Source organism: Triticum urartu, chromosome 2 (assembly GCF_003073215.2).
Source record: "Triticum urartu cultivar G1812 chromosome 2, Tu2.1, whole genome shotgun sequence".
NCBI classification, from domain to species: Eukaryota; Viridiplantae; Streptophyta; class Magnoliopsida; order Poales; family Poaceae; genus Triticum; species Triticum urartu.
This window is the reverse complement of record NC_053023.1, coordinates 710,153,797-710,168,530: the sequence shown is the minus strand read 5'-3', so window position 1 is coordinate 710,168,530 and position 14,734 is coordinate 710,153,797. Positions and strand designations below refer to the sequence as shown.

The 14,734-nt window shown below is 47.7% G+C and overlaps 2 pseudogenes; both read left to right on the top strand.

Annotated features, from left to right (window-relative positions):
* The first annotated feature begins 4,829 nt into the window (after positions 1-4,829).
* LOC125534256 lies at positions 4,830-7,684 on the top strand (annotated as a pseudogene).
* LOC125538081 lies at positions 7,658-11,203 on the top strand (annotated as a pseudogene).
* The last annotated feature ends 3,531 nt before the right edge of the window (positions 11,204-14,734 follow it).

Genomic DNA, 14,734 nt, shown 5'->3' with positions numbered 1-14,734 from the left:
AGTAGAGTCCAGTTGAACGAATTTCTTGACATCAGCAGCAGCGACACCTTCTCCAGCCTTGGGAACGCCGTTCTCGACGACATACCATAGGTCGACGTCAATGGCTTCAAGATGCATGCGCATCTTGTTCTTCCAGTAGGGATATTCAGTTCCATCGAAGACGGGGCACGCAGCGGAGACTTTGATTATCCCTGCAGTCGACATAGCTAAAACTCCAGGTGGTTAAACCGAATCACACAGATAGAGGGAGCACCTCGCTCTGATACCAATTGAAAGTGCGTTATATCGACTAGAGGGGGGGTGAATAGGCGATTTTTATGAAAGTCTTCAAAACGTGGGAGTTATGAAGACAAACAGTGAAGATTATGCCTATTACCATGCAGCGGAAGTTAGATTACACTAGGCCAGCCATGGTCATGTATTCAATAGAGTGAAAGCACAGTGACAAACAGCTTCAGTGTAATAAGGATCAGGTAGGAAGAAGTTATGAAGCCAAACAGATCATACATTCACGTTGTGAAGACAAAAGATAAAGCAAGCATGCAATGGCTTCACAATGTATAACAGTAAGAAAAGGAAGTGAAGATGAAACCAGTGACTCGTTGAAGACAATGATTTGTTGGACTAGTTCCAGTTGCTGTGACAACTGTACGTCTGGTTGGAGCGGCTAGGTATTTAAACCAAAGGACACACAGTCCCGGACACCCAGTCATGAACACACAGTTCAGGACACCCAGTCCTCACCGTAATCTCCTTGAGCTAAGGTCACTTAGTCCTCGCCCAATCACTCTGGTAAGTCTTCAAGGTAGACTCCCAAACCTTCACAGACTTCGTTCACTGGCAATCCACAATTTCTCTTGGATGCTCTGAACGCGACGCCTAACCGTCTGGAGGATGCACAGTCCTCAAGTGTAATAAGTCTTCAGATCACACAGACAAGAAGACTTAGGTGATGCCCAATTTACTCTGGCTCTGGGTGGTTAGGGCTTTTCTCCTCGCTAGAAATTTTCTCGCAAAGGCTTCGAGGTGGGTTGCTCTCAAACGACAAAAGCCGTGCACTGAAATCTGAGCAGCCAACCGTTTATGGTTGTGGGGGTGGGCTATTTATAGCCACTTGGCAACCCGACCTGATTTGTCCGAAATGACCCTGGGTCACTAAGGAACTGACACGTGTACCAACGGTCGTATTTTGAACTCACACGGCAACTTTACTTGGGCTACAGTAAAGCTGACTTGTCTGACTCTGGACAAGATTTGCTCTCATAGTCTTCGCTCGAAGACATAGGATTTGAATTAGGCATCACTTCAGTCATTCTGACTGGTTCTCTTGGACCCCACTTAACAGTACGGTGATTCCTATGACACAACATAAATGAAATAAAACTACGAAGGATCTAAGTCTTCGAGTTCCATAAGCTTCATAGGGAGTCTTCTCATGTCATTGTCTTCAATATGAATATCTTCATAAACCACCATTGTCTTCAATGTCTTCGTACATTTTTAGGGGTCATCTCTGGTAGTGAAACCGAATCATTGAGGGACTTCTACCTGTGTTTATCCTGCAATTCTCACAAACACATTAGTCCCTCAACTAGGTTTGTCGTCAATACTCCAAAACCAACTAGGGGTGGCACTAGATGCACTTACAATCTTATTAGCACCATCTCATCTCAAAACCCTAGTTCATCTCTTGTATCCAATTCTTGTCTCCAAGTCCGGGATTGGTGCTAGTAGGTTGCTAGTAGTGTTAATTACTCCATGTAGTTGATGCTAGTTGGTTTAATTGGTAGAAGATCATATGTTCAGATCCTATATGCATATTAATACCCCTCTGATTATGAACATGTTTATGCTTTGTGAGTAGTTACTTTTGTTCCTGAGGACATGGGAGAAGTCTTGCTATTAGTAGTCATGTGAATTTGGTATTCGTTCGATATTTTGATGAGATGTATGTTGTCTCTCCTCTAGTGGTGTTATGTGAACGTCGACTACATGACACTTCACCATTATTTGGGCCTAGAGGAAGGCATTGGGAAGTAATAAGTAGATGATGGGTTGCCAGAGTGACAGAAGCTTAAACCCTAGTTTATGCGTTGCTTCGTAAGGGGCTGATTTGGATCCATATGTTTCATGCTATGGTTAGGTTTACCTTAATACTTTTGTTGTAGTTGCGGATGCTTGCAATAGAGGTTAATCATAAGTGGGATGCTTGTCCAAGTAAGGGCAGTACCCAAGCACCGGTCCACCCACATACCAAATTATCAAAGTAACGAACGTGAATCATATGAACGTGATGAAAACTAGCTTGACGATATTCCCATGTGTCCTCGGGAGCGCTTTACATCATATAAGAGTTTGTCCAGGCTTGTCCTTTGCTACAAAAAAGGATTGGGCCACCTTACTGCACCTTATTTACTTTTGTTACTTGTTGCTCGTTACAAATTATCATATCACAAAACTATCCGTTACCACTTATTTCAGTACTTGCAGAGAATACCTTGCTGGAAACCGCTTATCATTTCCTTCTGCTCCTCGTTGGGTTCGACACTCTTACTTATCGAAAGGACTACGATAGATCCCGTATACTTGTGGGTCATCAGGCACCTCCAAGTTCAGCACACGTTTAGCTCGGTGATGTCCCACGAACTCCGATCCAGCAGAGCTTTGAGGGAGAGTTCCGTCAGCACAACGGCGTGATGACAGTGATGATGATGCTACCGACGCAGGGCTTCGCCTAAGCACCGCTATGATATGACCGAGGTGGATTACGGTGGAGGGGGGCACCGCACACAGCTAAAAGATCAACTGATCAACTTGTGTGTCTTGGGGTGCCCCCTGCCCCTGTATATAAAGGAGCAAGGGGGAGGCCGGCCGGCCCTAGCAGGGCGCGCCAGGAGGAGGAGTCCTCCTCCTAGTGGGAGTAGGACTCCCCTTTCCTAGTCCCACTAGAAAGGGGAAGGAAGGAGTGGGAGAGGGGAAAGGCAAGGGGGGCGCCCCCCCTTCCTTGTCCTATTCGGACTCAAGGGGAGGGGCGCGCGGCCTTGCCCTGGCCGGCCCCTCTCTCTCTTCACTAGGGCCCAACAAGGCCCATTAACCCCCGGGGGGTTCTGGTAACCCCCCCGGCACCCCGGTAAAATCCCGATTTCACCCGGAACCATTCCGATATCCAAATGTAGGCTTCCAATGTATCAATATTTATGTCTCAACCATTTTGATACTCCTCGTCATGTCCGTGATCATATCCGGGACTCCGAACTACCTTCGGTACATCAAAACACATAAACTCATATTACCGATCGTCACCAAACTTTAAGCGTGCGGACCCTACGGGTTCGAGAACTATGTAGACATGACCGAGACTCGTCTCCGGTCAATAACCAATAGCGGAACCTGGATGCTCATATTGGTTCCTACATATTCTACGAAGATCTTTATCGGTCAAACCGCAAAACAACATACGTCGTTCCCTTTGTCATCGGTATGTTACTTGCCCGAGATTCAATCGTCGGTATCCTTATACCTAGTTCAATCTCATTACCGGCAAGTCTCTTTGCTCTTTCCGTAATGCATCATCCCGCAACTAACTCATTAGTCACAATGCTTGCAAGGCTTATATTGATGCGCATTACCGAGAGGGCCTAGAGATACCTCTCCGACAATCGGAGTGACAAATCCTAATCTCGATCTATGCCAACTCAACAAGCACCATCGGAGACACCTGTAGAGCACCTTTATAATCACCCAGTTATGTTGTGACGTTTGGTAGCACACAAAGTGTTCCTCCGGTACTCGAGAGTTGCATAATCTCATAGTCATAGGAACATGTATAAGTCATGAAGAAAGCAATAGCAACAAACTAAACGATCATCGTGCTAAGCTAACGGATGGGTCAAGTCAATCACATCATTCTCTAATGATGTGATCCCGTTAATCAAATGACAACTCATGTCTATGGTTAGGAAACATAACCATCATTGATTCAACGAGCTAGTCAAGTAGAGGCAAACTAGTGACACATGTACTAAGTTTCCGGTTAATATAATTCTAGCATTAATAATAAACATTTATCATGATATAATGAAATATAAATAACAACTTTATTATTGCCTCTAGGGCATATTTCCTTCACTGCACCGAAGAAATGGGCCTCCTCGATGTCCTCTAGACCGTTCTCCATTTCCTTGTCCACACGAGGCATGGGGCGCCTGGGAGGTGCTCCGCTTGTCCGGCGGTTGAGATGGGAAATCTGCGGCAAGCGAGGTGAGCGGAGGAGGCGCTGTGGAGGGAGGAGATGTGGAGATGAGGGAGATGGCCTTGTGCCCTGCCCAGGCAGCCGCAGTGGCCGGTGACGGCGGCGGCCACCTGGGGTTGCAGCCTGGGTGAGAGAGAGATGGGTGACGGCGCGATAGGGTGAGGGTGATGGGTCGAGGGGTGGATGGGATTTTGTGCGGGGGCTAGGGTTGCGGCGGCTGGATGCTTAGGCTAGGGTTTTTTCTTTCTAGAGAATGACATAGGAGGCCTACCTGTAAGATGTATTAAGATGCCGGTAGACGGGTATGTGTATTGCATTCCTGTACCCGGCTTACCCGATGCGTATAGTTTTTTTTCATTTAAATAGCCATGGGTATTTTATTTTCCCATACCCTTGTCCTAATAGGGTTTTACTCGCCGGATTAGCGGGTAACGGGTACCCATTGTCATGTTGAAAACTGCTAGAAAATCCACAAGATCTGCCTAAAAAAAGAAAAAAGAAATACCCACAAGATTTCACCACTCCTCACTTAGTCTCACTCCCGCGCCGTTGACCGCGTCGTCGTCGGCAGTCACCAATGGAGGCTGATCCACATCCGGCGGTGGTGCTGCACGCCTGCTTGGGCGTGGGCCACCTTATCCCCATGGTGGAGCTCGCCAAGCTCTTCCTTCGCCGAGGCATCCCCGTCATCATCGCCGTTCCAACCCCGCCGGCCTCTACCGCCGATATCTTCGCCTCCTCCGTCCTCGCCGTCGCCAGCCTGGCCGCCGCCAACCCCACCATCTCCTTCCACCACCTCCCGGCGTCGGAATACCCCAATCCGGACCCGGACCCCTACCTGCAGATGGTGGACGCGCTCCGCCTCACCGTGCCGTCCCTCCACGCCTTCCTCCGGTCCCTCCCCTCCGTCGCCGCCCTCGTCCTCGACACCTTCTGCGTAGATGCCCTCGACGCCGCCGATGAACTCGGCGTCCCGGCGTACCTCTACTACACATCCTCCGCGGCCGACCTCGCGGCGTTCCTCCACCTCCCCACTACCTCGCCACGACGGACGGCGGCGACTTCAAGGACATGGGCACAGTGGCGGAGCCAGCGTGTAGGTGTTGGGTTCAGATGAACCCAACAGATTTGTCACGCCACGTACATGTATACACGTTGGCACTTGCATGAACCCAATAGAAAATCAGGGCTGAACCCATCAAGCTAGCACGCACCCGCTAGAAGCCTCTCAGCCCATAATAATAAATTGTTTATAACATCAGTAGTCCAACCAAAAGCCCACAGAATGATACAGATATTTCACAAAAAACAAAAGAAGCCCAGATGTAAATGTAATGCCATACGATGACATCCACGCAGTCCTCGACCGCTCGATTCCATACCAGGTACGCACGCCGCACGCCTCTCGTTTCCCCCAATTTGTTTCCCAACCCGGCAACTCTTTACATCTTGTCTCCTCGTCTCTCCATTGCGGCGGCCAGCGGCAAGCCGGCAACAGCAGGTTGGCCGTCGGCAGCGGCTAACAATTGAAGTCCAAATTGAAGGTGACAAGGTCACATCATCACCCTTGTACATGTGTTGGAGCCTAGTACACTGGATGATGGTATTACTCTTTGGCCTAAATTTTTTAGTAGTTGCTTTTCCCTGAACTTTAATTGGTGTAGGTTAGAGAGATGTTTTCCAATAAGAAATTGACCATCAGATTCAGATAATGCTGCAGGCACTTTAAGGCCACTTAATGTAAGCAAAGTACATCAAAGGTCACTATTGCAAATAATCTCCCAAGGCTTTCTATGCATAGATAAATTAGTTTAGATGATCTGCCATATAATCTGGCTGATTGGATTTAGTGATTACAATGAGAGACAAGCTGGGAGTGATGCACTTGCAACTAAAGGTTGGAGCAACTGGAACAAAAAATGCGACAAAATACCCATATGGGTAAAGGTAATGTTAATAGCTTTCATAATATAATGGTACAAAATGTGATGCTTTGATGAATCAAGATCAATCAATTCAGGTTGCCCATGATAAGCAAACTGATCCTCCAAAAAAACCCAAAGTCGAATTAGGCTTACAATCACTTGTTTATATGCCTCTTTGGCTTGATGGTATTTATTTTGAATTTGTCAAAGTAACTTGTCATTTTCTCCTATATATTTTAGGAAGATGAGAAGCTGCAATTGAAGCTATGAAGTTATTTTGTCAACAAGGGATTTTATAATTTCACACAATCGGTATGTCTTGCACTCTCCACTTTTATATGTAACTGTCGTATGTGATAATCGATATCATATTTCTACTCGCCACATGTCTTTTAAGTGACGTGCCTCTATTGTAAGTTGGTATGAAATTGAACGTTACACTTAATTATTAATCCTTACTAAATCCTTACAATGAGGTACTGAGTGAACCCATTGGTCAAATTTTCTGGCTCCGCCCCTGCATGGGCAAGGATCTCCTCCGCTTCCCCGGCGTCCCGCCGATCCCTGCCTCGGACATGCCCCAGATCGTGCAGGACCGCGCGAGCCGGACCTGCGCCGTGCGGATGGGGCAATACGGGTGCAAACCGGAGGCCCGGGGCTTGCTCATCAACACCTACGAGCGGCTGGAGGCGAGGGCCGTGACGGCGCTCCGGGAGGGCGCCTGTGTCCCGGGCCGCCCGACGCCGCCGGTGTACTGCATCGGGCCACTGATCGTGAAAGGCGAGGCGGCTGCACAAGCGCAGGGCGCGTGCTTGTCGTGGCTGGACGAGCAGCCGGAGCGGAGCGTGGTGTTCCTCTGCTTCGGCAGCTTGGGAGCGATGTCGGCGGCGCAGCTCAAGGAGATAGCGCGCGGGCTCGAGAACTCCGGCCACCGCTTCCTGTGGGTCGTGCGGAGCCCGCCTGAGGACCCGGCCAAATACTTCCTGCCGCGCCCAGAGCCAGACCTGGACGCGCTCCTCCCCGATGGGTTCTTGAAGAGGACGCAGGGGAGGGGGCTGGTCGTGAAGATGTGGGCGCCGCAGGTGGAGGTGCTGGGGCACGCCGCGACCGGCGCGTTCGTGACGCACTGCGGGTGGAACTCTGTCCTGGAGGCGGCGTCGGCCGGGGTGCCGATGCTGTGCTGGCCGCAGTACGCCGAGCAGAGGGCGAACAAGGTGTTCGTGGTGGACGAGATGAAGCTCGGAGTGGTGATGGAAGGGTACGACGAGGAGCTTGTCAAGGCAGAGGAGGTGGAGAAGAAGGTGAGGCTGGTGATGGAGTCCGACGAAGGGGGAAAGCTCCGGGGAAGGCTGGCATTGGCCAAGGAGAAGGCGGCGGAGGCGCTGGCGGACGGCGGGCCGTCGCGGACGGCGTTCGCCGAATTCTTGAAGGATCTGTAGATCATACAGAGATTGTAGCTAGAGCTTATTGCGAATTTAGAATGGGTGATTCTGAAGGTTTGCCTCGATTCCATCTCGTTATGCTATGCAGATTTGATTAGCTGCTTCAGAAATTATATCCTTGATTGTAATGATGTGGCATGGCTTAGCTGTGCTTCCAAACTCCAAAATAAAGTTGTCAAAACTGCAAGCGCTTGGATGTTCAGGGAAACAGTGCGTTGCTTTCATTCAGAACTGACAGTCACTAAATTTGGTTGCTCACTATACAATTCGTTTTACTTCTCACTCTTTGTTTTTTAGATTTTGGTGTTCTTTTCTGTTATTGTTTGTTGGCTATAAGTTTAGAGCATCTCCAATAGCATGTATATATTTGGATGTCTATATATTCATATAGGCAATGGTTTAAAAAGATTCCCTAATATACACGTCCAGTTTTGCATCAGAACGTCTATATACAGGGACCATGACAGGTGGGCCGTCGCTGGGAGAGCAAAAAATCGTGTCTGCAGCTGAGTTTGGACAACGCCTTCACATTGTCCAGACGTGGACATTATCGAGGTTGATTTAGAGGATGTATATATTTGGACGACCATATAGGCAAGCTGTTGGACGTCTGTTTTGGGCTCACGTCGTGAAAAACGAGTATAGGCATCCATATAGACAAGCTATTGAAGATGCTCTTAGTGTCATTTGGATGTTCTCTTCTAATGCATACTGCAGAGTAGTGCAAACTTGGGTTCATATTCTGAGATTTTTCTTATCGAGTAGAAATTTAGGATTCTTATAAAAACTGGAAACGATTTTTTTAAGGTTCCGTGTCAGTACCTGATCCGTAGTCCAAATGAAACATATAGTTTGTTCTCACGGAAGCCTACTAGATCAAGAAGCACAACAGTTCGTTACAGAAATGAGGCAATACAGTAGGTTGCTACTGATCCCGTGATCCGCTAACCACGGATAAAAGAGCACTCTTGAAATTGCTGCAGACAAGAATGGCGTTCGTGTAGCTGCTTCTGTCAAGTTAGAGACCAAGCAGATGTTTTTTATGGAATCACAACTCTTCTTCAACCCAGAAGCCCATGATCTGGTTGTATGATCATCGCTGTGCGTTGTCTAGAAAATCCCAACACCTCCCATTCCTACGTGTAATTAGAACCCAAACATGTATGTGAGCATTGTGTTCAAGTGAGAAGTAGAGTCGCTTGCCGATGGATCACTAGTAGAAGGAAGAAGTAGAGTATATATGGGTGGCAATGTTCTGTACATCTTCCATTATAGGAGTACGGTATGTAGTATGGATCACTAGTACGAAGTAAAGTAACCAAGCTACCCAATACGATTTTTGGTACGACAAAGAATCATACCCATTCACATAATCATCTATCGGGTACACAACCACATCTAATCATTCTACAAAAATCAGATATTGTGTGTGAAGTAGTTTCATTTAGAAATTTACCGCCTAAAATACATGAAACAATAGAGCAGGAGAACTGGATGTTCGCTTTGATTATTATTTTGCCACACGATTGGGCCTAGTGTGTTTATGAGAAATGGTTATTTTAGTAACCTGTGTAAAAAGAAATAAGTTTGTCCGGAATTCTTTTTTGACAGATGATCGTTTAGCCTAAAGAAATAAGTTAAGTGCTATAGACTAGAATTTCCTTTTGGGGTACTAGAGTTTTTTTCAAGATGCAAAATTTTCAAGGGAAGTGTATAAGCGGTACCGAACATGAGAAAAGGTAGTTTGATGCACCTACATTAAATTTTTTTCTTCCCAATGCAAGCTATCACTAGTGGACCTCATCAAGGAATAAAAAAATAAGACACTAGTACACATGCATCTCTAATCTTCACTTCATAAATTTTTAGCTTTTTACACCTGACCATAATTTTTCTCTCCAAGCACATCCACCTCATGCAGAATTCCACTTCCCCATCCGAACCTACTTTTTCTGTCATTCGATCCTACATGGCATGCGAGACGTCACCCTGGAGCTATGCATTGGCCATGCCCCTACTGCGACGCAGTTACATACTGAAGCCTTTTCTACTGGAGGTTGAAGCTTGCAATGTATCTTGGTTCAATCTCAATTGCAACTCTCCCCATCATCTAGAACATATTTTTGTCACACATGGTTACTTCAGCTCGTCGAACCTGGAAAACTGCTTGTTACATGAGCACATTGATTGCCTCCTCCGCGTTTGACAATTAAAAAAAACTAAGGACATTTGTAGACTTCTAAAACATTGTCATGATCATCCATAAGTGTATATCATTATTGCATCAATGTATTGCACGAGAAAACATGGAACACAATCCAAGAAAGAAAAACAACGTTCACATATGTCAAAAATAAGAGATTTAAAATAGAACAGAGCAAGGCTGGCAATAAAACAGACATGCAACAACCACAGTGAAAAAAAACATTTGAGCACTAACTACAAATATCAAACCCAGTCATTTACATAGGTGAAATAGGTTCAAAACATGCGCGAGCTCTCTCTCTCTCTCTCTCTCTCTCTCTCTCTCTCGCACACATACACACACACAAAATAGCAGTACACAGTTCAAAAAAGGTTTGCAAAAAATTGTATGAACACAAAGCACAACTCTTTCACTCTTATAGTTAGACACACACCAAATAGCAGTACACAATTTAAACATGGTTTGAGAAAAAACTGATTGAATACGAAAGAGCAACTCTTTCAGTCTTATAATTAGCCATAACTGGATCAATCAAGAGGACGTATTATCACACTTGACAAGAGAAAGCACATGATGACACAGACAATTGTAGTTGTGGCAAACTTTCGGCGGCGCAGCTCAAGGAGATAGCACGTGGGCTCGAGAACTCCGGCCACCGCTTCCTGTGGGTCGTGCGGAGTCCGCCCGAGGACCCGACCAAATACTTCATGCACCTTCCGAAGCCGGATCTGGACACGCTCTTCCCCGAGGGGTTCTTGAAGAGGACGCAAACGAGGGGGGTGGTTGTGAAGATGTGGGCGCCTCAGGTGGAGCAAAAATGCTAAACACGCAGACTCATTACAGGGGGATTACAGGCCCTTCCTTCTAATTATCTTCAACCCCCCCCCCCCAAATTTCCAGGTGGGTGGGCCCCTTCCTCTCCCTTAATCCAATCAACACCTGACAAGTCACAAGCACTCTGTAAAAACCCCGTATTAGTCCGTGAATGTAGCATTGTTGCTGGTGGAGGTGTTGCGGCACACCACGACCAGCGCATTCGTGACGCACTACGGGTGGAACTCCGTCCTGGAGGCGGCATCAACCGGGGTGCCGATGTTGTGCTGGCCGCAGTACGCCGAGCTGAAAGCGAACAAGGTGTTCTTGGTGGACGAGATGAAGCTCGGAGTGGTGGTGGAAGGGTGTGACGAGGAGCTTGTCAAGGCCGAGGAGGTGGAGAAAGAAGGTGAGGCTGGTGATGGAGTCGGATGAAGGAGAAAAGCTGAGGGCAAGGCTGGCATCAGCGAAGGAGAAGGCGGCGGAGGCGCTGGCGGACGGTGGGCCGTCAAGGATGGCGTTCGCGGAGTTCTTGAAGGATTTGAAGATCCAGGAGCACTGGTAGAAAAAGGGCCCGTTGTCCCGGTTCGTAAGGGCCTTTTGTCCCGGTTTGGGAACCGGGACTAAAGGATCGGTACTAATGCCCTGTCCCTTTAGTCCCGGTTCAATCCAGAACCAGGACATATGGGCCTCCACGTGGCCTGTGCGCGGAGCCCAGGCAGGAGACCCTTTGGTCCCGGTTGGTGGCACCAACCGGGACCAATAGGCATCCACGCGTCAGCATTTCTGTGGCTGGGGTTTTTGTTTTTTTTTGAAAAGGGGGGGGGTTTGGGGGTTTTGGGGGGTTAATTTAGGTGTTTCATATATTGTGTTAGCTAGCTATAATTAATAGAGAGAAGTGTCCTCTCTACATACGTATAAAGAGGACTAGACACGCTAGCTAGCTAGTAAGCAAACGAAGGAAACAGAAGATCGTCATGAACATATATGCATACAGAGAGAAGTGATATCGACCACCTCTCCTTCTCCGAGAGATTGGTCGAACAACAAGTTCTCGTATAGCTATCCGACACTACCGGCTACATATATACAATAATTATCTCTTACAAATATAATCATACGGACTCAGGGTCCACATAGAATTCTCTGTCTTCAGGGATCACGTGGTCAAGAAAGAATGCCGCCAATTCCTCTTGAATTGCTCGCATGCGAGCTGGTGCTAGGAGTTCATCCAGCTTCCGAAACATCTAATTTAAAGAAGGGGGTCAATACATATATATATGATTGAATGAAACTCAACACAAATGATGGTAATAAAATAAAATTGTGAATGTTGTTATTTACGTACTTCATATTGTTCGTCAGTGTAGCCCCGCTCACAGGTCGTGTGGCGGATGGACTCACAAACGTAGTATCCACAGAAATCATTCCCTTGTTCCTGCCACAACCACTTTACAAGAAATAGAGGTCAATCAAACTGATAAGCAAGAATGCCAAATGGTATTGATGAAACTAGCACTTGAATGACTAGTAGATGCACGGAACATGCTACTATAGTACTTACTTTCGGGTGTCTAAATTGCAGCTCCTTCGGCAGTCCCGGAGCTTTTCTGGTGAATTTTCTCCAAACCCTGCCGGACAAAGAAAACAATTACTTGATATATCAGGAAATGAACAAAGTTGCTGATATGGTGGATAATGATCGATTTAACTTACTTCTCGAGTATTTGAGTCATGTCTGCATAGTCCTGGGGATCTTTTAGTCTTGAGTCTAAGACGGTTACTAGTCCCTGCTCAAGCTTAATCTCTAGGAGAATATAGTGGAAACTGCACACGCATGCATAACTCATCAATTACATTACTATAACCTTGACTAATATATAAGGGAAACCGAATACGCACAAGACAGTAACACTCACTTGAAGTTGTAAGGAAAGAGTATTATATCTTTGTTTTCATTTATTACGAACGATTGTAGCAAGTTGGCCTCAGTAGCTGCGACATGAAATTTAACCTGAGTTGCATCTATGAGATATGTATTAATGAACCCAATATCACCGACTTGTCTTTTCTTCAATTCAGCGATCTTCAATCTGCATAATATAGTGAGGATGATTATAAATACATGCAATGAAAGAGCTGAGCTATATAGAGAGAGACTTAATGACAGAAGTAGTACTACTTACAGACAGTAGCAGGCGACCGTTATTTTATCGAGGGCCAAGTGATTGAAAAACTGATAGAACTCCTCAAATGGAACAGGCAACAGTTCAATTCCAACGAGGTCATGCTCCTTTTTAACTTTCACATACAAAGTACTCCTCCCCCCAGAGTCTCTGCAGATTTTCAAGTACCAATCATGCAATCTTCGCATCATCGTTGATAGAGATCTTTCATCTTTGACGAGAGGCTTCCCGCACTCGTATCTTTGTATCTGCACGTCCATGGGATCATAATGTACATCGTCGGGCAGGTAATCTGCAAGATTGCTATAACCGGGCACCATCCTCGGATCATTAGCGATGTTGTGGCTAGGCACCTTGAGCGGGGGGAACGATTGCTTCGCTTGTTCGCCGAGCTGGGCAATTTGTTTCCCAGCTCGTCGTTCTTTCAGCCTTCGATCACTGACAGTACTTCCCGACCGCTCCGCTTCGGCAAATTCCTTTCCAATAATGCGCTCATAGTTTCCTTTCGGCGGAGACTTCGGTGGTTTTGTCAGGGCAGCCAGAGTGCGCTTCGCTTTCACCGGATCTACCTTCTCCTCCGGAAGTGGATGTCTCTTTGCTTTCAACCCTTGAAACCAGTCATCCACTTCGGTTCGTGCGATCTCGGCGTTCTCCTCCGGGGTCCTCTCGTATGGTAACTTCTCTGGAGTCTTCAGAGAAGGACCGAATCTGTATGTCCTCCCGCCTCTGGCTGTACTGCTAGACGCCGGCCGAGCAGACGGAGCGGTTGTCTTCTTTATTTGCTTATGAGGTGGAGGAGAAGGACTACGATGCGCCGGAGCAGGCGGAGCGGCGGCAGGTCTCTTCCGCCCTTGCTGACGAGGCGGAGAAGGAGGAGGCTGGCTGCTTGGGCGCGCCGGCGCAGGCGGAGAAGGAGGCAGAGTGCCGCCATGCGCTGGAGAAGGAGCCGGTCGAGTGCCCTGATCGTCACTCACCGGAGGAGGAGGCGGTGGAGGAGGCGGAGTGCCCTAACTCGCCGGAGGAGGAGGAGGAGGCGGAGGCGTCCAGTTCAGAAGGTTGATGAGCTCCTTCCTCCATAGGCATGGAGTCTTCAGAGCAGACCCCAGCCGAGTCTCCCCTTCACCGGTAGGGTGGTCAAGCTGGAGGTCCTCAAATCCCTCCGTTATTTCATCCACCATCACCCTAGCATATCCTTTTGGAATCGGCCGGCAGTGAAAAGTTGCGCCGGGTTTAGTAGGATAAACAGAGCCAACAGCCGCCTTGACCTTCAAATTCATCCATTGCGTCATAAGGTGGCAATTTTGAGACTCCGTGATAGCATCCACGGGATAGCTGGCAGGAGCCGTCAAGGCATGCTCAGGCTGAAGCAGCTCGGTGGAAGCCACGCTGCTTCTGCGCTGAGATGGCGGGGTAGCTTCGGGGGAAGCTTCAGCAGTACGTTTGCTGCGATTTGCTTCTCGTTCCTCTATCGCGTCTACCCTTGCTTGCAGCGCCTGCATTTGGGTCTGCTGCACTTTTTCCTCCTCTTATGGGATTTGTAACCGCCTACGTCCGGAAACCCAACCTTCCACGGAATGGAGCCTGGCGTGCCTCGTGTCCGTCCAGGGTGCTCAGGATTCCCGAGGGCCATTGTGAGCTCGTCGTTCTCTCTGACTGGAAAGAACGTCCCTTGCTGCGCTGCTTCGATATACTGCTTAAGCTTCCTGACTGGTATGTCCATTTGATCGTTCGTCCAAATGCACTTCCCTGTTACAGGGTCCAAGGTTCCGCCAGCCTCGAAGAACCAAGTCCAGCAACGGTCTGGCCAGTTAATTGTCTCTGGTTCGATCCCTTTATCAACCAGATCATTCTCAGTCTTGGCCCACTTAGGCCGGGCTACGAGGTAGCCACCTGACCCCGTGCGATGGTGA